The 23,917-nt window shown below is 35.8% G+C and overlaps 1 protein-coding gene and 1 long non-coding RNA gene across 7 annotated transcripts in view; one reads left to right on the forward strand and one right to left on the reverse strand.

The window, feature by feature from the left end:
* LOC126871811 (doublesex- and mab-3-related transcription factor 1Y) overlaps positions 1-18,281 on the forward strand; it is a 98,462-nt gene extending 80,181 nt beyond the window's left edge. For all 5 annotated transcript variants that reach the window (XM_050631072.1, XM_050631071.1, XM_050631073.1 and 2 more), the window contains one exon: positions 10,379-18,281. The gene's annotated coding sequence lies outside the window, so the exon portion shown is untranslated. The remainder of the gene's footprint in view (positions 1-10,378) is intronic.
* A 1,223-nt stretch (positions 18,282-19,504) lies between these two features.
* On the reverse strand, positions 19,505-21,662 carry LOC126871820 (uncharacterized). Of its 2 annotated transcripts, XR_007691746.1 has the most exons (5): positions 21,305-21,662; positions 20,978-21,136; positions 20,615-20,889; positions 20,191-20,311; positions 19,505-19,967 (listed from the first exon to the last, which is right to left on the reverse strand). It is a non-coding gene; the product is annotated as an uncharacterized LOC126871820 (long non-coding RNA). The 2 variants fall into 2 exon arrangements; XR_007691745.1 differs by having other exon boundaries at positions 19,505-20,311; positions 21,305-21,660.
* Between the last annotated feature and the right edge of the window lie 2,255 nt (positions 21,663-23,917).

A 23,917-nucleotide genomic window follows, 5' to 3' on the forward strand; every position in this document is an offset into this window, starting at 1 on the left:
TCGAGACGTTATGGGTATCGACGTCTTCCGGTCAACCCAAAACCGCCATGCTGCAGCGTTGCGTTCGTTTGTCTTGGCCTTTCCTCCCCCGGTAAAGTCCTAATTTCACGAAAACCTTAAATTTTAGGAGCTTGGACTTTACAGCGAGTTCAAAACAGGAATATAAGATTGTGCTACTGTACTAGATTCGATGAGCGGAGCCAATAGGATTGAACATTCCAGCTATTTTCTAATGTAGCGTTGGCTTAAACCTTTCCATTTAAATAGATATTTGACAGAAAGTCTTGATAAATAACCCCCTTGCGATTCTGCTAAATAGAATCGAATCTCGATAATCGAACTTTTATCACGTCATAAACCTTTAAAAGGCTACAATTTTATTCATTTCGTCCCACTCCGCTTTGAAAACTTGTACAAGTAATATAAACTCACTCTATCTCGAATTATTTTCCACGTATTTAGGTTACTGTTACTTTACCTTCATAAATCGAATTAGAAGAAGTTCGATCGCTGCAAGTCAAAGTCACTGCCGCTTCACTCGCATCAGCATCCTTGGTGTCCTTAGAAAATAAATAATTGACCTGTAATGATTGCATATGTCTTTCTTTAAGTTTGAACAATGCGTAAAATATTGATCTTTGTATTTGACAAAATTTCCATAACTCGAACATTTTACTTCTTCCCTCGAGATTCGAGTTATCGAGGTTCGGCTATTCCAGGACACATTCACAGTAAGAAACGCAACAAAACATTCCGTAAAGCATATTTTTTTCGAAACAAAACCTGTCTTCTTATCCGCGGCTAGGAGCCTGGCGCTAAACGTTCGATCGCTTCGTACGATTTTCATCATGCGGTCATTCGCAGCGGGAATCGTTCGATCGCCACGTGATTCGTCGACACATTGCACGGTTAAATGAACGTAGATAAGAAATGAATCGCGGGATGTAGAGCCACGAGACGCTCGCCACGAAATTAGCCCCCGCAAGAGAGGACGCGAAGAAGAAGAGAAGAGGAACTGTTCTTTAAGACTCTGGCTAAGCAGGCTGTGGAGAACCTCGAAACCGGCCAATTTCTCGGGATCTTGAAGCAGACAGCGTGCACGCAGTGGCTCGACGTGGGAGCTGGCGGTGGGCGGGCAGGGGACGTGTAAAAAGGCGAAGAAGAAGGTTAAAGAAGGAACCTGACAAGCAGCCGTGCGGGGCTTTAGCGGGGACTGACGTTTACGGCCCGGAGCGGTCGACCTAACGTCAGTAAAACTTAAGAAGAAATACAAGCGAAGTCCGCATCGACAGTTAAAGTCATACGCGCGAAAATACAACCGGGCTTCTATGAAATACGACGTCTGTTGAGCGCCTACCTTTGGCCAGCAACAGTCAACCGAGGTCCACCCAGGATACGCGTCTCGTTAATGAAAAGAACACCGCCTCCTACCGATCCTCTCATGGACGATAATCGAGTTCTATGACCTAACGAAATCGAATGGCCACCCGCGATCAAGAGATCGTTACAACTTTCGTTGTCAACGAGAGGAAATTCTGTGCTCGGTTTTTGAAGTCAGGGACCGTGAGGAGAACGCAAGAACTGTGATCGCGTCTGGACGTCAAGGGAAACGTAAAACCAAAGGGTATTCGAGCGAAGCGAATAGTTGATCGATTCCTCGAGGCCACCTCTTTACTTCGTTGTTAGGATTTCGAAGGAGACCTTGTAGAAAATTGGACGCGCCTGTGGCTCTTCCAAGAGGCTGAGGAATGCCATAGATAGGAATAAATTGGTATTGATCGATCTTTTATCGGTTTTTGTTAGCGTTGATTTTTACAAAATCATCTGAAAAAATATTTTTTGAATGCTCGTAATTATGGGAAAGAATTTTTTAGTCTGTATAATCTATATTCGCTTACCTGTCAAAGCTTAAAAATGCTTAAACAAGCAATAATGTTCGAAACAAGATACATATGTATATAGAATTTCAATGTTCTTAACGAGTAATCGTTCATTCCGCCATAAAGATATCGGACAGGAAACATGACCGAGCATTTGTTGCGAATTAAGAGGTTGGCGTTTTAAATGTGCTTTTTAGAATTAAATAAGCATGATCAAGAAGGCGATACATAATAAGAGCACGTAAGTAGAAATAGTAAAAGGCAAATCGAAATGATAGATCTCGCTGTTTCACAATAACTCTTATTCTACAAATAAGAGTAAAATGAGAATTTCATTTGATCATGATAATTACAAACGTATGCATCCTCGTTACAAATGTGCGAATACGTACATGTAATATATCGCATCTCCAGATAACACGCATTATTTATTACTAGATTGAGGATCTTCATGAAAATTCATATTATTACGAACGTAACTAGACCAATAATAACCTAGTAATAAAGTAATAACCTAAATAGAGGTTTGCTTTCTTTTTGTAAATATTATTATAGACATTTCGTATAGTTTTGAAACTTGCATGTATCCTATGCACATTTGCATCTTTACATTTGCCATAAACGAGTAAATATCCGTAGTATATTTATTAGAAAAAGAAACTAAGAACGTCACGAAGGAGGTTGAATTTGTGGCCGAAGTGACCGACGATTCGCTAGGATAGGTATTATTTGAAGCATTCGTGCTGATTTTATGGTCTTCCTGCCCCTTATGGAGGACGCGAACGGGGTAGAAGTGAGAATTCGCGAAGCACTTACCAGCAGACGATAAACTTCCAGCCACCGACTCCACAACCGCCGTAGCCGTTTCCATTTTAGCTACGTGCCTGGATGTGTCTTCTTCTCCTTAGATCTCCTTTACGACCAGCCTCCTCTGGTCCTGAAATCTGCCTAGATCAATCGTCGGATGAAAGTCTTTGTCCAGGAACCATTCAACCGTTCGGTACGTTCACAGCTTACGGACCATCGTGATTATTCCTTTTCATTTCTCAGTTAAACTCCTTTTAAAACTATGTCGTACGTTGACACGCGGCACATAACACCCGAAAGCAATTTATTTTTATGCGACTTTTAGTGTTGCCATGGAGATAGGAAATCCCTCGTGATGGTGTATGTCTAATTACATACTCATACACTGCAGTGTTATTGCGACCGGTTGATTCCAGTGGAAAATGCAGACGCGATTCTTGTCTCTTCTTTAATTACTCGCTATCAGAGGACAGGCCACCGGTGATTGGATTAAGCATCCGCTACTGAATTATCGAAACAAAATGTAAAAGGAGAAGTAACTGCGAGTTGAATCCTTTTTTCTAAGTAGTGAAAGGCAAGATCGTGAGATGGTGGATGCTGCAAATAACTTGAATATAACTTGATGATTTAGCATAGATAGGGTGTTCATATGGTTATAATGGTATTATGATGGTGGAAATGGTGGTTGGCTGAGTAATACTTTGCTAAGAGTTTCTTGACTTCTCTGTGATTCAACTCGAATGACTTTTCGTGTCAATTACGAGAAGGACTTTCAATGCTTTGAGGAAATCTTTAGCGTAAAATTGAAACGAGAGATCATGCTTATTAACAACGATTCTTTCATATTTTCAACCTTGATGGAACAATATGTTTTGAAATGAGATCTGGCAAAATGAGTAGGTAGTTACAGTTTACAATATTACCGAGACCTTTAAGGATATGAGATACCATTATGAATGGAACTGTATGATCCATCAAAAAAATTGTGATTAGGTTGTACGTCTTCAAAAGCGAGTCTACTATAGTTTGTACTATTATATTATAGTGTCCGTTGCTAGAAGAAAAATCCGTCTGAAAAGGGTTACTCGAGAAACTTTTTAATAATAAAAAAGTGAAAAAATTCGGTGGAGAGTAATCCACAGAACATAGTGAACCAAATATGCAATTATTTAAATAATTTGTGTGGTAAAAAGAAAAACATGCTTCGTCAATTTGCAGGTTATTGTGCTCTCATGGTGTCATTAGCACTAGAACTCCGGATGCAGATATTTTGACTGCTGTTACTTTTCTCTGCGCTCAATATTTTGGTCCTCAGTCTCAAAACTTTGATGCCTAACGAGTTTCTCACATTTTTGCTGAAACATAACGCATATCAAATTCTATTTTTATTTTTTAAGTTTCATCTTTATAAGTAGTTCTAACTTGCGTTTTAATATTAAAAAAAAAAAAAAAAAAAAAAAAAAAAAAGAATCAAGTCAAGTTGAATTTGATGTAATGTCTTTACCTTATTTATATATCTCTTTGCCACTGTATGTTAAATTGTTGTTAAATACTCTGCTATAATTTCTTAAAATTTTGCTAATATTAAAATGAGATGTGGCGTATCCGAGATATCGCATTGGGTAAGAAAATTAGGAGTACAGTTATAAATCAAAGTTTTATGAGGCACTCCATGGCCAGTTGGGAGAAGAAGGCCACTCTACAAATGAATGGAACATGAACTGTGAAGCGAGATATAATCGCAGGTATCTCGGTTTCTCTGCCACTCTTTCAATAGTTCTGTCTTCTTCCGATCATTTTTCGATGTTCTCGTGGCTTAACTGTTTCATCTTAACCCGCAAACATCGATGGAGCTTTTATGACTTTGTAATTACGAGCAGGGTCTGAAGTTAAAATACCATAACTGAGAAGAACCCTTTCTTTTCTTTCTTTAAGTCGATGCCAAGATTATTCGTCTCTCTTGCGGATCTATCATTTACTCGTTTAATTGAGAGATCTTCTTCCGCTCGATAAATCGGTTAATCCAACGATAGTCAAGTACGCCAGGGAAACGGAAATTATTTAATATTTATGGTATTACCAATGATGATATCATGAAACTGTAATTAGATAGGATTCTGTACCTTTTTGCTTATTTATTCATAGAAACCAAGATAAAGATATCTACGTATTAGGATTTTTTAAATAATTTCGATAATGGCAATGCTTTCACGTGATTTTCTCTTTGACGGTAACCAAAGAATATGTTTGGTAATTAAAGGTTTAAGATGAAACCGATATTCAAAGAACGAAGATTAGTCGTAATAATGGAAATTAATCCCAACGAATAAACAATTTTTTAATTAGCTAATTAATCTTTGTTAGAACAGATTTATATCAATGGAATGTAAATTAGCATACGTAAAAAAATCGTATTTTTATGTTTGTTAGACAATTAAACGTAGAAATTAATCTATAACATATTCAATTCTATCTCTGAAATTCTAGAAACTATTTTGATAATTGTACATATTTATATCGCATAATCCGTACATAAGATTTGAATTTTATTTAAAAAGACATCGAATTAATTTACACGTCTAATACATTCACCGCACATCTCGCGCTCCGTTTTAGCGCTCAGACTTGTCCCGTGGCTTTACGATTCGTTTTCATGACTTTTCAGTGCAATGAGATAGCGAAACCCTTCTTCCGTTTCATCTTTTCTCTCTTTTCTCCTCTTCACAGCTGCGAAACGCTAGAGATACTATAGTTGATTTTCTTTTATGACTTTTTCAGTTTTACTCTTTCTTTCTTTCTTTCCTTTCTGTTTTACCCCCCCCCCCCCCTTCCCTCCTTTTTCCTCCTTTCTCTCTCTCTCCCTCTCTCCCCCTCTCTTCCACTCCCCATATTTTTGAAGCAGTTTTATTAAGGCACGCGTTCCGCGGAGAAAGACACGGGCAATGGGCTATATAATTTCTTTTTCTTTAACGACGTGTCGTTGGAGGCGTTGTTTAAAAAGAACGACACAGTGTTTAATACTAACGAGACAGTGTCGTATTTCTTCGTTGATGAACATAGAAAGACAAGGAGTACGTGTGTAAATGTTTCTGTTGATTGATGTTTGTAAAGAAGTTAAACATCGAGGATTCATTAAAAGGGAGAAAGAGTCATTTTCTTTAGTGACGTTGCTTGATGACGCATATAGTCGGAGATATTTCAGAACGAATTGGTCTAATTAAATTATTTATAAATTTAAATTGTATTTCTATTAAAATCATATATCACTCGGTTAAATTATAAATTCTAATCTATAATGTCGTAGAAAATTGAAATTAAATTATATTGGAAAGTCAAAGTAGCATTAATTCCACTAATTTTAACGTGGAAATTTATAATAAAGAAGAAAAGAAAGTCAAATGCAAACACGCACATGTATAAAATATTAGACATTGTTACGTTTAAAACAGATACCAATAAGACAAGAAACGTGACTTGAAAGAAATTGTAACTGAATGGTGCACATTACATAGAGCAGGTTACTAAATATATTTCTAAACCTCAGGTACCATTCACAATCTTCGCGTTCCAGATTGAAAACAAAGCTCGTCAAAATTGATGATTGTACTTTCTACATATCCTGTCGCGAAATAATGCATAACTAAGGTGTGAAATAATTCTATGCGACGATCATTCAAATTTTATTCAACGATAATGATGCTTGACATCACCGATCGTTAGTTCTTAATCAAAATTTAATTCGAACGTTGACTCTGTGCGATTATAAGATATATTTGTATATCATTTTTATAAATTATTATGAAAAGAAAGATTTTCGGAAATTATAGTACCACTTCATAAATGACAATGAGAGAAAACAATAATTTCAATAATTCGTTTTACTTGTATAGACTGTTTTATCTCATGTAGATTTGGATAGCCCAGAAGGAGTCGAAAATTGCAACATTTGATATTTAATCCTCCGTCAAAAAACATTCAATAGTTTTCACAAACAGAAATAAAATTTTGAGCTACGTAGGTGAGTTAAAAACGTGCAACAATCGATATGATCGTATTGCATAAGCAGTACGAGTTCCATTAACCGGTTCTTGTTTTCCTTCTATCGTTCTTCATTCTTCCGTTCACTGCCATTTTACTTTTTCCGTTCAACCCGTGGTCTTTATCTGCTCATTTATTCACTCTTCCGAACAATTCTCTACCAACTTCCGATAAATACTGCAGATTGTGTTGGATTATATTCTAGATTTGAATGATCTTTCCTTGTTTCTTTCAAGGATTGAATTCATTGAATTGTAAATTTCTTGTTGGTTTCTTTTAATTTTAGTGAGTGCATTATGATTTGCCTTGTATCCTGTTGCATAATCTCCCTTTTTACTATCTTGCTTTATAACAGAAAAATGTAATATATATGTACACCTATGTATAAGACGGCAAACAATAAATAGAATACATCAATATCTTTCTACGGAAAAAAAGTAGGATACCATCTGTACTTTGTTCAACTTCTAAAATCGGTCCGTATCTTTTAATCGCCGCGTAAAACTCACGAAAGACGCAGAGAACAAATTTCAGTAAATGACAGTAAATAACCTAAACATAAATTTTGAGTTTTTTACGTGCGGTAACGGCCGACCCGGTTCCCAAGAAAGCGGTGCGAGATTTTGGTGTCAGAATGTTCCAGGAAGGACCGTGGAAATTATTAAATGGGAGACGGTAGTTAACGCGTATTTTGCTTCACATATTCATTTTCGGCGTCTTTATGCACGATCACGGATTGGTCTTAAAGACCACACGTTGGACACGGTTGTTATCGAACGGACACGAACGACGATTAAAATGACTTCTTTAAAAAAGGGATAAGGAGCGTCTACGAAAATCCTTCAAGCGTCTATCCGGTAGAAGGCGGTCTTTATCGCTGTGATGCTTTTCCAGACGTTATACGTCGACGAGATTCGTTTTACGATGCGGCCGAGTTTTAGTGCCGAACGAGGTTCCGCTTCTCTAGCATTTTCTGACTTTCGCCTTTTAGTTTATTCCTCCGTCATGGTATTTTCGCGAATACTGGCCCGAATCCCAATTTACAATATCATTGTGTGACTGTAATCTTTGTCAAGGCATAGAAATATTAAAAGGCGGATGAACTTTTGCTACGACGAATGTACGGAGTATTGCAATGGAAAACAATTGGAGATACGAGCACTAAAATGGTTGTAAAATGTTTTCTGGATCTCGTTGATAATATGTTCGCTTATAATTATTTTTATGAGATATTTTAGATACTATTTGATACACCATTTTACAGAAAGCTAGATATGTGATATTCTGAAATTGTTAGAAAGTATTTTAGACGTCGTTTTATAGAAACGTAAGTATTAGATTATACGCTAAAAAATGTTATTTTTAATGTGTCTTTGTTATACTTTTAAAGTCTTTGTGTATACTTGCATGGGGTGAAAGAAGTGTAGCTATACATTATAAGCTTCGAAGGAAGCCAGATATGTTATAGATAACATATAATTAGTAACGGTAGTTATAGTAAAAGAAAATATAAAAGATTCTTCGAGCTTCGTATTGCAATATTAAATCGTTTTACGTACAAAACGGAAACTTCGATATTAATTAAGTGTAGAAAAAAATGGATGTATGTAATTAATTCGGTTGCACATAAAAAAGTCCCATCGAAGCGCAAAATTATTTGACGTACTCGGTTCATTCTTATGTAAACTTCACGTGGAAATCGCAATTACTTGTATTATGAACGCGACTGGTCTTAATTCACTAAGGTAAAGTAAATTATTTAGTTTACAGAAGACATTTATCTTCGAGATAAAGGCATACTTAAAATTCTCTCTACGCTCTACTTTGCGCCGACTTATATCTACATTGTCGTCGTATTATATTTCTATCTATATTTCTATCTACTGTAACAATCAAAACAGTAATGGCAAAACAAATGACGGTACTCGGTTAAAATTATTTAATTATTTCCTTCGACTAACCCAAACTTAAACGCCAAATAAAACTCTACATCATCGCATTATATCTACAAGCTGCATGAAAAATGTATCTACCCTCGTCGCTTAAATTCTCGATACGTATCTAACCAGTCAATCATTCATTCCCTGTGCCTACTATCAACCAAGCATATCGAAGTTCGTCCATTTATCGTGTATCGGATAAAAGAGAGGAAAAGACGAAAAATCTTAAATTGGCATGATGCATCCTGAAGAGGAACCAGCGTGTCTAGACTTTCGAAAAAGTCAGCTACGATACCTTGCCGCTGGTGTGCCGAGCAAGAAACCGAGTCTGGTCTGGCCGGGTGAATGGCGGGTGGGTGCACGTATGAAAACTAAGTCCGGGTTTCATTTGACTGGCTTTACGAGGGAGACATAAAATGGATTTTACTGTCGGCTAGTTCGCCAGTTCTCAAGTTGGTAACATTGCTTTAGCGAGCATAATATAGCCCCCATGCCTTTCTTCTCCTTCTCCTCCAGTTCTTCCTCTTTCGTCGCTATTCCTCTTCTCTTTCTCTTTCCCCTTTCTCTTATTCGTTTTCTTCTTTCCTCGTGAGGACGCACGTCCCTTTCGTTGTCGTTCCAACGTGACTCTTTTCTCCCTTTTTCTTTTCTGCCCTCTTCTTGTCGGTACCTTTTTCATTTTCTTTCTCTTCACCTCTCATCCCTGTCTCATCCACACTGGCCCCGTGTATTCGACCAGTCGAATCTTTAAAAGTCATGCTTCGCGGTATGTTTCCGCCCTGCTCGGCGGAAAGTTTTCGCATGAGAAATGTCTCGCCGACGGATTTAATATCCGCTGGATAAGACGGCATGTTGGTCATTAAACTTAACTTCGAATTCATTTCCTGTTCTGTTTCGGTAGCGGTTAAGGACCTTACGGCATTTTGTTACCTTTTCTTCGGTTACCAGACGCCATTATCGTTCGTTTCTGGCCCCATACAGACGTTTAATGTCCGCGTATTTGGTCGAGACACTTATACATGCATTAATTTATTTCTAGCTTTGTTTATTCCTTATTCCTTGGTTACCCTTCGCTCGTTATCGTTATTTTTACGACTAATCCAGGATAGCTGCACATTCCTAATCGCAATATAATTCTAATAATTCTCCTTGGGATGTAGCAATCTTGAATCCGGATTGTACATCTGGATGGATTTTATTTCTGTAAACTTTTATCGTTGTTGAAGAATTTAATCTGGCATTTAAAAACGGCATAGCAAACGAAATGAACGGAAAATGTTAGAATAAATAAGAATAAAATCTCTATCTATTTATTTACTAAGTACGAACAATTACGTTCCATTTCTTTGCTCAGAGTGGCTACGAAAGTGAAAAGTATATGTTAAATTTCCTATCATTTAGTAGTACATGCTTCCATATTGCCACAAAAATTTGATACTATGAAAATCAAGAAGCTGATAAATAAATTTGAAAAATGAGTGTATGTGTAAATACTTTTTGTAATCGCTTTATGTTCACAAACATATGAATCTGTATAAACATCAACCATCTACTTACTGCACAATCTAAAATTAGCGATAATACACAAAGATCGGTTTGGTAATCGTATTAAAGGTAAGATCCTATCGAAGATAGGCATCGAGTATTCCTTCTGTTTACGTTGAAATGTAACACATCGCTAATCTCGGGTGAACTTTATTTTTCTGATTCTAGATCGATAAACAACCAGTGAAGTAACACGTTTGGAAGAACAGATCGAACCCAAAGAGAAACGAATATGGCGAAGAAGAGAGAAAGAAGAAGGGGAATAAGCGTACGTAAAGGATCTTTGAGGAGGGAAACAACGAGCGAGTGGAATCTCTCCTCCATCTCTTCTCAATGGAGAATGTTCTCCATTTTATTCTAATGTGCATTCTCTGAACAGTCGGATTCGCCAATCCACCACTTGAATGCCGAGTTCACTATTAAGTGGAACCTTCATACTTTTTGGAAATAGCCACCGGCTATGTTGTTTGGTTCTCTCGTGTCGATATTTATCCGTAGTAGAATACGCGAGAAATTTAGTTGTTCGATACCACGAATGGATCGACACGAGAAAGTCTCGCCGACGGTAAGGCGAAATTAGGATTAAGAGAACTAAATTTTCTTACTGTTTCGGAAGAAAGGAAGGAAATACGAGAGCCTTCGAACGATAGAAAAGGATGCGTATCATTCACGGACAATCGATAAAGGAAAATAATGCTCCATGGTCTCTCTCTCTCTCTTTCTCCCCCCCCCCCCCCTCGTTCGAACAACAGCGTCGCGATTCGAGTGCCGTGTTCCGAACACAAAAGATATTCAGTTGCAAACAAAATCCATAGAGCAAGAGAGCGAGAAAAAGAGAGAAAGAGGGAGGGAGGGAGGGAGAGAGAGAGAGAGAGAATGGAACTCAAGAGAATAGGTTATGTTCCGCAGGGTTCTTCCCGTTGTTGTTTTTTTCTACGCTGACCGAGAGAACAAGAAAATCATAAAGGTTTTTGTGAGTGGATAGTGGGATGCCGAGGTTCATGGACAACCTATACCTCGGGCACCCCTCATCCTTGCACGTCCTTCGGTTCGTTAATCGAATCTTGCTCGCTCCTTCTTTCTCTTGTTATATTTCATTTTCTCCTCTCTTCACGTTTTCCTTTTCCTACCCACTTTCAATTTGTTCCTTTCGTTAAATAGTTTCCCTTCGAGTTATTCTCTTCTCTCTTGCTCTCAGCGCAGAATAACAGAGCGCATCATGTTGTCAAGACAGGAAACGAGGAACGCATGTTGGAGCTTGTTCGTAAGATTACGAGAGACGACCATCGCCGACCGGTTGCTAAAGCTCAGTCGCCCGTGAACGAGATCGCTCGACAGTCTTTTCGATGATCAAGTGTCATCGTGTGCTATAAAACTCGCATGTACGGCCGACCGAGTTCCTCTGGCTTGGACTACGTATTTTGAAACTCTTCGTCGTGCTCGGCTCCGCCTCGTAGTTTCCCTCATTTCCACAGGAAAGTGATTTCGTTCTGTTCGCGGTGGATGACAAGTATCGATGATCACGGATCTTGCCGGCCCTTGACACACGCGCGACAACGTGATTCCAAGAAACATACTATCTTCTCACGTTCGCTGCAATCCTTACCTCGACAAATTTCTAACGTGATATCTCCAACCATGTTCCTTTGATAATCATGTTAATCTTGGATGCTTAATATGAACTGCTATGGTACCGATCGAACGAAAGGCAAGCGAACAATGAGAAAAGAAGGTGAGGCAAGTGACGCGTTGGAAGATTCGTAGCGAATGATAATATATACGTGCTCGCTTACATTTCAACAAATCGGCAGTGCGGATTGTAGCTTTCAAAGAATGGGTAACGATTCCCTCGAATCCCTCGGCTAGAAAAAGGAACAAATCTAGCGAGAACAAGCGAAACAAGTATATTTCTCGTTTATTCTCGCTATTTTTTTATTCGCTTCTTTCACAAATAGATTGAGATTACGCGATTGAAACAGTTTGGTAGAGTCCGAGTAACGGGCAGTAGCGGAACTTGCTGATTTGAATTTAGGTGAAACAACTCTATTGGAATCTAAGCTGTTGTACAGATACGCGAACGAACAACGTAATTAAAAACAAGGTAGAAAATGGTGTATTTGAGAGTAAAACGGGTGCATTGAAAGGAGATCGCGCGATTAATTAAATGCGTGCGTGCATGTTCCCGTGATTTAACCGCGGACACGTACATATGTAAGCATTAAGGTCTCATTTTGCGGGCGAATCTTGCGATCTTGTTGCGTGTCTTTCGTTCCGTCAAAGAGCAACGATCGTCGACGAATTTCAGCTAGTCACACGCTTGGTTGGAGTCGGATCTTAAAGAAAACCGATTCCGATGGGAAACCCAGACAGAGCGTCGAAAATTGCTTTAGAACTGCCGACAGATATTTGACATGTTATGGTTTAATTGCATCGTGCGATTCCAGTAGTTCCTTTGCTCGATTCGGTATAATATACGAATTCTCTGTGTTTATTCGAATCGAGCAAGCTTCGAAGTATGCGCAAACCTGGTTCAGTTGTGTTTAGCCAGAGAGCTTTCCGTTGTTGCCAAGCGTGCTATTATATGCGAAGATCGATCATAAACGTGTTTGTATTAGGCGGAATGATAGAGCTCGCAGCACGTTTTCTATGAAGCGATAGATTATACTAACGCGAATGTTCGCGTCCTAAACCTACGGGTAAAGAGATACACGGACGCACAATCAAGAAATAGGTGGATATTTTAGTTGCACGGACGTGATGTGACAAAACGTTGGTTGAAAAACTGGTCGTTCCATTTCTCGGCAAATTAATTTTCAAATAAGAACACCGAGAGCTGTCTCTTCGATATGCTGTTTCATTCTTACCTCCCTTTTTTCTTCCGCACTCCGCCTCGCGTCGGTTGGTATCCTCCTCTTCTTTCCTTCTCAGAGACACACCGTGATCCTTCTTTCACCCCTTCCTCCGTACCTTCGTTCCTTCTTTCTATTTTTCTCTCTTGCTTTACCTTCTTTTTTTCATATCCATACCACGGAGAACACGTTCCGAGCAAAAATCTGATGTCGAAACCTAATTGGTTGTTATCCGTACAGAGCTTAATGACTTGCTCCGAAATGACTCGCATTTAAACGAATTTGCGCTCCTATAACGAGTATGCGTGCCATTGACGCTTACCACTTCAGAATCAATGCGCATCATCGGCCTGTGTATTTCATTTACACGCCAACGCTTACAGATATTTTTCTATTTACTTCCACGAAATGTAGTCGCACCCACGGACAGAGAATTCGATCGAAGGAACGGTCTACCGATAGATTGCATTCGATCTAGTTGAATTATTATTGAGCAGATATGCGGAATTTGTTCATAATCGGCAATTGAATATGTATATCGAGGAAAAGAAATACAGATCGAGAATATAGAAAACGAGAATAATCAAAGCGTATTAATGATGTTAGAGGATTGATCATGGATGTACGAGCGCTGGTCACGTTTCGAATGCGTGTGCATGTATAAAATTACGCCATGAAATTAAGAAAATGGCGTGTTTCGTGACTGGTATACCGGAAATGACACGGTCGTACGCTCAAAGTAAAACGAACGGATAAATTCAGCCTTCTCTTGCGAATGAATTGTGGGGAAGAACGATTGCGGTTAAAATATCTTGATGGATCTGACAAAAAGCTACGAAGGTGGTCGATATCGGAGGAAATATCTTAATTTCGCAATTTTTTCTTTCTTTCCTTTTCTGTTTGTTTCTTTTTTTTTCTCAAAGAAAGAAATCAATACATGAAAGCCGCTGAGGTGCAGAATGTATTCAGAGAATTTTGTGGTCGGTTTGTAAGCATCGTTTATTATTTGTTTGTGTTAATTCGGCTTTTGCGAGACTTCTGAATGATTTAAATTTAACAAACGACGGGTTCTGTTAGACAGGATAGTCCAGTAAGAAAGAGGATTGAATTTAGAGACTACAATAAATCTCATCTGATTTGAAATCCTTGAAATAATTATCTAATCCACACATTCTATTAATCTGTAAATTATTGCGACAGCATTGAATTCTATAGATAAAGCGTGAAAATATTTATATCGTTACGAATGTTACAGAGGTGGTTGAGTTTGTATGCTAGAAATTTATTTTTACATTGAATTTTTTAAGTTTCTCGTGTAGGTAATATTTCTTGTTTTTTTTTGTTTAATGTGCACTTGTTTTAAAAAGGATTGTCAATATGAAGCTTAAATTTCTACGTCTGGTATACGTTAATGTAAATTTTTAGAAAGTTTATGCGAAAAATACAGTTCTATGCAGGAACTTTTCAATTGTGTACTCGAGATTCGTAAATTTGATTTCGTGACCGAAACGTTGCGTTATTAGTCGAAAATTTATTGCTCGTTGGAAGCTTTCCCATATTAATTTAGAGCCATACAAGTGTAATATCTATCTAAAGTAAGTAGTATATGTTATTGAAATAAAAATAATTTTATTATAAAGGAAAAATCGATAAGGGACAATTTTATATATTTATATTTATATTAGTATTAATCTTCTATAACAAAAATTAATTCACAATATAATTTAAAAACTTTCAAAATTCTTAGGCATTTCTTTATATTTAATAATTGTGATTATTTATATTTACTTGTTACGATTTTTCGTGACATTGTTTCTGCGTTAATGAAACTATTAAAAATATCATCCTCATAATTTATGAATAAAATAATTAATTAGTATGGTTTCCTCAGTCGTCCACATAAATTAATTCCATCGTAAAAAATGTTTGTAAGTAGAAATTACAGATACAACGCAAGGTGCAGGTTGGCGTTATAATATATTCATTCTGAAGTTCAATCAAGAAAATTTGCATATATAACACACGTTTCCAAATCCATTCTGTTCGAGTAGTTACCGTCATATGGAAAGTTATGCGATGAGCTATGGAACGTTCTAAGTGTCAATTTGATTTGGCATGTATCATTGAAAATACCACCTCGAGGCATTCGTATTGGTTTCTGAATAAAGGTGGAGTCGCAGGTACGACACGATACACCTCGCGATTCATGCACCCTGCTGTTTTGCCGTCTTAATGCCTTCTTGTATCTAATGATATGTCAGATGTTTCATGCACATCAAAACCCAGTAATGTTTAGCATAAACGATCGGAACACGGAAGGAAACGAATGAGTGCCCTGTAATTTCGTACTTCCGACAGCTCGTTGCCTAAAACCGTCAACTTCAATGGAAAACTTTTGACATCGACGCGGTTCCAGGTGTTGAAAGAAATGTGAAAGATATCGAAGAGAGAAAGAAATTGGCTGGAGCGCGCTCGTTCGAATGGAAATATGCTTTACGTTCGCGCTTTCGGTAATAAAATTTTACGTGTTATCGATGAGCAAAAATTACCATAGTATGCACGGAAAAGCGTCCAGATAGTGTTACGTATATTATAACGTGAGGGAAAGGCGGGAGCTGCAGACTCAATATGAAGATACGATGATCTAATGGAAAAAATATACGTTACAAAGGAATATTATTTAATACTATATAGAATACTATTTAATACTATATTACTATAAGAAATACATTATATATAATATATATAATGAGAGTGTAAAAAAGTTTCTCTTCGGAAATATTTAGTTTATTAAGGAATAAACTTGACCTCGTTATACAGGATAAGAGAAAACTCAGCGAACATTGACTTGAGTTTCGTTTTAATATGTAAAGCGTGCTTTCCTTTAATTTTTCTTTTGTCAAGTAAGGTGGATTGTTTCAGTTTTTTGTAAATAGGCTATTTAATTAAAGTGACCAAGATCCCTTAATACATATCTTTTTGTTTCTGTGTTTACTTTTTTTCTGTAATTCGTTTCATCGACGATTGTTAGTTATTTTTCCATTAAAATAGCTCAATCTTCATATTTTATTGTAATTCAATTCTTACAGTATAAATATAAGTCAGGTTGATTTTTCTTAAAAGCAATGTTACTTCTAGTAAATTCATTATATTAGGTCATGGTTAAAACGATTAGAATTCGTATAATTTTTGCTGATTGCTGAATTTTCCAAGTCTGAATCGATATCTAAGGCCGCAAATAAATCGACGTGTTACTCTCCTTTAAAAAATCAGTTACATATATTCTTAATGATTTTACGCTGTAAAGATAGTGAGCGAATATATCAGTTACTCGATTTTCATAATCTTGATCCAAGACTAGAAAAACGAATTTCTAAGATTTCTTTATCGAGGAGCAAGTCAACCTATCTTTTCTTGCAATCATCATCATAAGATCAACGTATTCATTTGTTATAAAGTGTTCGATTATCTTTCACGTTATCACGAACAACTTTCCCTATATATATATAAGAAAACAGTTTAGCTTAATTTTGTCATAAATCGTTTAAATTGTAATAAAATTTCAAATGCTTCGATGTAACGAAATCCTCTAGAATGTACTTACATTTGATGCGCGATTTTAAAAACAATCGCGGTCATTCAGAGATGGTAACAATCATTTTTGGCTGAAATATCATTTCTTGAAACAAATACTAGACAAGTTCCCAGATGTTCCGCATCGTATTCAATTCCTAATTGACTGAGTACTGTTTATAGAACAAATTTCAAAGGTTCCGTTTAATAGTCGTCATAAAGGAGCATGCAGTGCGCCTGCTTACGCTATTTTCTCTTGTGAAATGTGAGTCCGTTGCAATGATCGCGTACATTTTCCCCTCGAAATACGCGTATATCTCAGACACATATTATTTTTGCAAGGTTCAACCAAATCTAGATACGCTCTGCGTCACTTCAATTATGAGAGTTATTAAATAGATTTCTATTTTTTCGGAAAAGTGCTGATAATTTGCACAAAGTGATATAGGTACGTTTTTCTACGTACGTAAGTACGTTGACCTCGTGGCGTATCTATCGCCACCATATCCTTCTTTTCTTTTCAATCTTGATCATACTTATTTTTATTGTACTATGTTGTAACGATGTATGATAAATTAACAATGGATCGTTCGCTTTGAACTTAAAATTAAAGGGCAATTAAATTCGATAATTCAAACAAATTCGGCTCGACGATTTCGACCACACATTAATGTTCCTAGTCGCGCAATTGTATCGAACGAATGTTACTAAATTGACGAAAATATACGTTTGAAGAATACAAAAGAAGATCGACATAAATCGCATCTTTTTTTTTATTTTAAAAGAGAGTGACTTTCATATTTAATACTTGTTCAACTAATTCCATGTTACCAAAAGTTTTTTATTTAATCTTTATTTATTTATCGTTTTCTTTATATTAGACGTGATTTTCTATTTTCAATTGTAATTACGTCGCATTAAAGTATTTCCATTTGAATATAAAATGGCATTAATGTCAGACAAATCAATAGAGGTTGACTCGTAAAATTTTCTCCTGTGATCTTTGTTTGTATTGCGTTTAGAGTAATCGTATTCTACAAATACGAATCTAGAATGGTTCAAGCAGCACATTATTATTGAAATGTTATTTATCTTTGTAAATATTTATATTTTTAACGTTATTCACTAATTAAGTCTCAAATTTTACTTTCAACTTTTATATGTCGGTAATAACTTTACCAATGTTTAATATTTCATATTTAGAAAAAGAAAATGCTGTTAGTCTGTAACCCTTTCGTTACTGACGGTGACTATATAGTCATACGTCGCTGGTGCGTTCGACGAAATTTACAATGTTTTATGATCTATAATATTTATTTTTAATACACTGACTGGTTATCTTTGTAAGTAGCATGTAACTATAAATAAAAGATTATGAGGTAAATCACGTATTTTTTTCAATAAATCGAGTCAATCGATTTTAGTATCGACAACCTATTAATTAGAGTTTTATCGCGTGTACATACGAAGATTTTGTATCGAGTAGGTATATAATTATCTCCGTAGCGAAAGGGTTAGCGACAATGTATACCTTCGATACAGTTACAAAGTGATAATAATTTAATGTAATTGTAAATGCAAAATTGCACAGAATGCACATAATATTAAAGAATACACGAAATATCCAAAATATACTGCTTTTTATGATATTTGATGGGTGAAACAATTTTCCATCGAGGTCCCAATTACTTAACAACTCACGAAATAATAATAATACGTCATTTTTGAATTACATTCTCAAAAGCATGAATTTCCATACAAATTCACAGTTCGATAATTAAGTATTTACTAAGGAGAGCGAAAAATACTAAAAGAAGAAAACTGCAAGAGCAGTGAAAATGGCTGTATTCACGGTTCTAGTGTGAAAAACATACAAGAAGCTAAAAAAGGAAAAAGGAGAAGCAAATAACATGGCTTACTATCACGGTCGTATACTATGTATTAAATCATTCCGGAAGCAGAGATTATAACGGGGCGTAATATGGAGACCGAGTAGCAATTTCGAAGCATAACGTCATCCACGTTTTTCCTCGTCCATCCTTTCTCCCTCTTCCCTTCATAGCGTTTACGTGGATGTAAACGACAGCGTGTACGAGTGGATGAACATAACGAGAATTTTATAACATCGTGGCCGGTGACACTTTTGTTTTTACAGCTTGTAAGGTATCGTGTAAAAGTGTCCGGAACGATGACCGCCAGGAGTAGCGTGGCAGAGCAACGAAACAACACACGGGATGAAGGAAGAGAGGAAGAGAGACGATAGCCAGAGACCGTATTGTATCCAATTTATCGGGATTTATCTACTCGTATCGATCAATCTGACCATTGTAGTTATTTATCTAACGATCTATAAATGAAACGGGTGTTGCGCGTGCATCGTGAAATTCAAACTTTTACGATTTGCTTTTGATACATCGAGAAAAGGGACAAACGAGGTATGGTCGAACTACAAGTACGCGAGGCGGGACATCGTGAGCGCAATTTTCGATAAACAACAAAATCTCCGAAGCATGCACGTATCGTTATTCGTGAACCCTAGTGTATTCGGCGTATTTAATTGTTATACTATAACGCGTTAAATAAATGCTGATACGATTCATGGCGTTACTCAGGATGCGTGAACTTTCTACTCCTATCCTTGTCCTCCTGTTGTGTTATAGACGGTATATGCGGTTTAAATATATACACAGTACCGTCTCGCTAATTACTGAAAATGCGAAGAAATATTTTATATAAAAGAAGCTTAATAAAATATTTAGATCCTCTTTTTCAAATTGTTACTTATACAACATTCGTTGATATTTGCAAGCCATTGAAAAATATTCGATAAATTTTTGTTCAAATTATACACATCGGTGGAATGATCTTGAAATATATAATAAAACGTGTGATTCCATTAAGAAAATTTACATTAGAATTTTCACAAATAATATTTCGCAATATTTCATGTTTGTTTCACGTGGAATACTAATCGAAGTTTCGCGTTAACGAGGAAAGCTTTAATCAGAACATGAATCGGTATGCCCTGTCGTTTTTATCGTGTATTAAAATTTCGTTTCAACTACGATATTACAGTTTCCTATTTATGTTCGTAAATGTAACAGATGTAGATGTAACAGATTCGCCAAATGCAACACCAATATCTCTTCAGTTTCTCATAGACAGTTGCAAAATAGTTTAGTAGATAAAAACATAATTAGTGAAATATTGCGCTTTAGACTCGTTGAAGTCTGGAAATATTCGATATTGCACATTACCATATTCATTTTCATTTCAGTCTAGTCATTTTACCGTAATTTATAAAAGTCAGGAGTGTGCAGGGAAAAAATTTCTCTCTGAAAAAGATTTAGCAATAAGAAAGTAGTTCAATCTGACGCGCAATGTACATATAGATCAGCCGGGGTAGGATACAAAAACTTAAAAATATTATAAAAAGCGGTTAGGAGACGAAAGGCCAGATCGATTAAATTCTGATCGGCCAAGACCCGAGTCTGCATTCTTCTTTTATCCAGTCACTGTGCCATAACTTATTGAGAAACATAGACTCTTAGAAAGTACCTTTTTCATATCTTTCTTTTTTTCAAAACTTGGATTTATCAATACGTCGTATATTAAAATCGGACAGACGATTAGGAAAATTGACATCATTTTGTCTGTAACAATCCTGCTGGACGATATGCTAAAATTTAAAACGTGGTTAACAAAATTTGAATTCATATTCAGGAAAATATTGTGTAGTTCAATATCTCAATTAAAGCTTTCTTAATGTATTTTAAAATTTTGATAAATTTAAAAGATACAATCGTTAGTCCGACAAAGTGCTAAAATCATTTGCATAGATGCGTCAAGTACGTTTCGTGAATACGTTTGTCGCATTACTTTGGACGCGATTGAAGAGGAAAGATGAACAAACGCATTGAACAGAGACTTATACACATAAATAATGTATAGATAGTACGCATACAGAGTAACGTATATGTACCGGTTCCATTTCGCAATGTAGATCGACGAAGAAGATGCGAAGAAGATGGCGAAAGCTGAAGAACTGACTGATAGTACGGTTTATGCAGATTACACGAGACTCGCCGGTTTGAATAATGTTTGAAATAAGTTGAAGAACTCGTCTTATCTTTCTACCTATTGCTTCATAGTTACGTACACGTTTGTCGTTGCATCATGACTTGTTAAGCTAGGGCCTCATTGAAAATTAGTCATTTTACCTGCAGATATTCTCTTCTCGTGTCTTCTCGCATTAATCTACATAAAGATAATGAATATTATAATGTTTTTAATTGACGCATCTTTAATGATTACAAAGTACTTCATTATCTTGGAAATTATTTACGGGGACTTTGTGTAGTACAATTCGATTGCTTAAGAGAAGCATCGCGATATAAATATTGTTATATGTAGATTTGAAGCGAGGATATAATTTTATTAACGTTGATACAACGCATATGATATTTGAATAAACGTATGTATTAAGATAAACAATAATTTAGACCTGTATCGAACAATGTAATTATACTACAGGTATGCTACATTATACTATACTATAGATATCAATTATTCGATAACATAAGGTATATAAGAAATTACGCAGCAGATAGTATCTGCTAATAATCTAAGTATTTCAAACAGTAAGTAAAATAGAAATATAATAATACTTTACTTCTTCATTAGTCGTGTAAAATTAACACTGGCTATACATTTAACAGAGTCGTGATGAATTATCAGTAGAAATAAAAATTGTAGTATCTTCGAACCATCTAATAAACTCTATCAGCATCCTTCCAGGATTATTATATCAGTACGTACATATTTCCATGCAGTTTCCTTTACTTTTAATTTCCTACTAATTGACTTATCTGCGTTAATAATCCATAATTTTCTGTTAATTGTCTCATTTAACTGCACTTTTACACTTTCTAGTTTAGAGTCGGATCTTTTTCTAATAACTCATCGCGCGTTGCATTATCTCACCAGCGTAACAGTATCATTCCCCACCAATCCTCTACATTAATTGACAAGGTGTTCCACTTATTTCAATTCTTCGACAGAAGGTACAGTTGTTTGTAGCGTAGATGATTGTTTCTACGAACATTGTTCTCGCACCGTGCTAGAAACAAGCCCGACTTGGTGTTCGTTTTAAGATCGAGCTCGTTATTATTACATTTTTTGATTTCACATTTTTCGGTTCCTTCCTTACACGCGATCAATTTTTCCTAATTCGTTTCTTCGAAGATGAACGATCATTTTTCGTCAATTAGACTCTAGCTTTCGCGTGCACGAATGTCATTTGTGAGTAATAGCGTGCATGGAGACTTCTGTGCGCTGTAATTTATTTAAATGTAACTAATCTGTAGCTAAAGCTAGAACGATGATAATAACACGAAGGAAAAAATCTCTCGGCCCTTTGGAATAAAAGCTTCGAACGTCGATCGTCCTTTTTTGACGTTCGAGAAAGGATGGTTCGTTGTTCCTTGTTATTAACCCATTAAGAGAGTTAGTATTATCCCAACGTTGCGTGAATGCAATTTGCGTCACCGAACTCCGCTTTTTAGGTTACAGTTGCGAAAGGCAATTTCAAGAATTAGTTCTTTTTTCTTTTTTGCTGTTTCTTTCTCCACGTAAATCCCATGGTTTCCAAAAGTTTGAAGTAACCAAAGTATTTATAGCGTTATGATTTGTAATAATCCGTTTATGTAGATTGTGGACTTTTACGCATTTATGAACAAAATTAAAGACGCAAAAGTGCATAAAATATATACTTATAATACGCAAACTATAGTATCGGTTATGATATTTAGCGAATACAATGAATCTCTCCATAACGATCTGTAGCCTAATAACAATTATCCTTTTTTTGAGATCGCGCAAATCTCTGTTTTGTACATGAAATTTGTGTCTACATATTGCACTAATATAATATAATAACACCAGTAATGAACTAATCCGTTCGAAATTTTAATTTTTAGGTACATGGTATCGTTTTATTCTGAAAAATGTATATTATCTATATCATGTTAATCAGACATGCGAAACGCACATATTTTTGTATACTTTATTTTGCACTTACCTACTTACGATTTATATATACAGTTATACATTGTCAGGGCGTTACGCACGCTATGGAAATTTAAATTATACACCAGCTGTAATTTGTTCGCACATACCGTAGAATTTTAATTATAGCGGTAGTAAGGCAAAACTATACATTTTACATATTTTCTATCCTAACAGAAACCGACACTGTAAAAAAGATATTGGACATGAATAGGAGTCTTAAATGAATTTTAAATAACAAAAAGAACCTTCTTTTAACACAATTGTTTCGTTAAAAAGAAAAATACAATTTTCGGTTGCATGAAAATATTTAAAATTTCCTACATGAAGAGATTTAGGATAATAACAATATTTTATTTCTATCGAAGCAATTGGAATCTGCACGAAAAGATTACTTTGCAGTGCAGTGTACAATTTTATACATTAAGAAACGAATGACATACGATGAAACAATTTTAAAATGAGAAATACGTGTTTTATTTGGTTTCTATCCATTAAATTTGTTCTATCGTCCTTAATACTTAAAAAAAAATATCGAGTATAATATTTTCACAAAATCTCGCGAGTCTCTCAACTATTTTTACATTTTTATCACTTTTGATTTGGAATTGTTACCATCAATTTCTACATTAAAACTACTATGCTCCTTTTATTAATTAGATTCAGAATTCGAATTAACATCAATTAGTATGTAAATATGTATCTTATATTTCGTAAACAACGTCCTCGTATCTTTATTATAAGACTTTACTTCTTTCTTATGATTAGAGAATTAATTTATCCAGCAGTGTTCATTTTTTTAAATGCTTGCAAACTTTTCAGTGTACGAAGAGATAAAAATATGTAGATATAATATCTGGATGCAGCTTCTCACTCAAGGTTGCTTTACTTTTTTTACAAAATAAGGCGCGGTTAAGCATTGTCATGGTGAAAGGTAAACCCGTTGCAGTTTACCAAGTATAGACGCTCGTTTCTTACAGTTGAATATCATCAGCAAGATGTCTTACATATAATTATTTATTTAAAATTTTCAATAATGAATTGAAAACGGTCAATAAAAGAAAAACAGTTTCTAAAACATCTCACAATTAATTCTTTTATCACTATTCACCCAAGTGCTCTAGAAAATGAATTTAAAGTTATAATTATCGTTTCTGATCGATAATATAAAATATGAAATATCCCTTCAACGCTCTGTAACGATAGAATGCAAAAAACG

The sequence above is a fragment of the Bombus huntii genome, chromosome 12 (assembly GCF_024542735.1).
Source record: "Bombus huntii isolate Logan2020A chromosome 12, iyBomHunt1.1, whole genome shotgun sequence".
NCBI classification, from domain to species: domain Eukaryota; kingdom Metazoa; phylum Arthropoda; class Insecta; order Hymenoptera; family Apidae; genus Bombus; species Bombus huntii.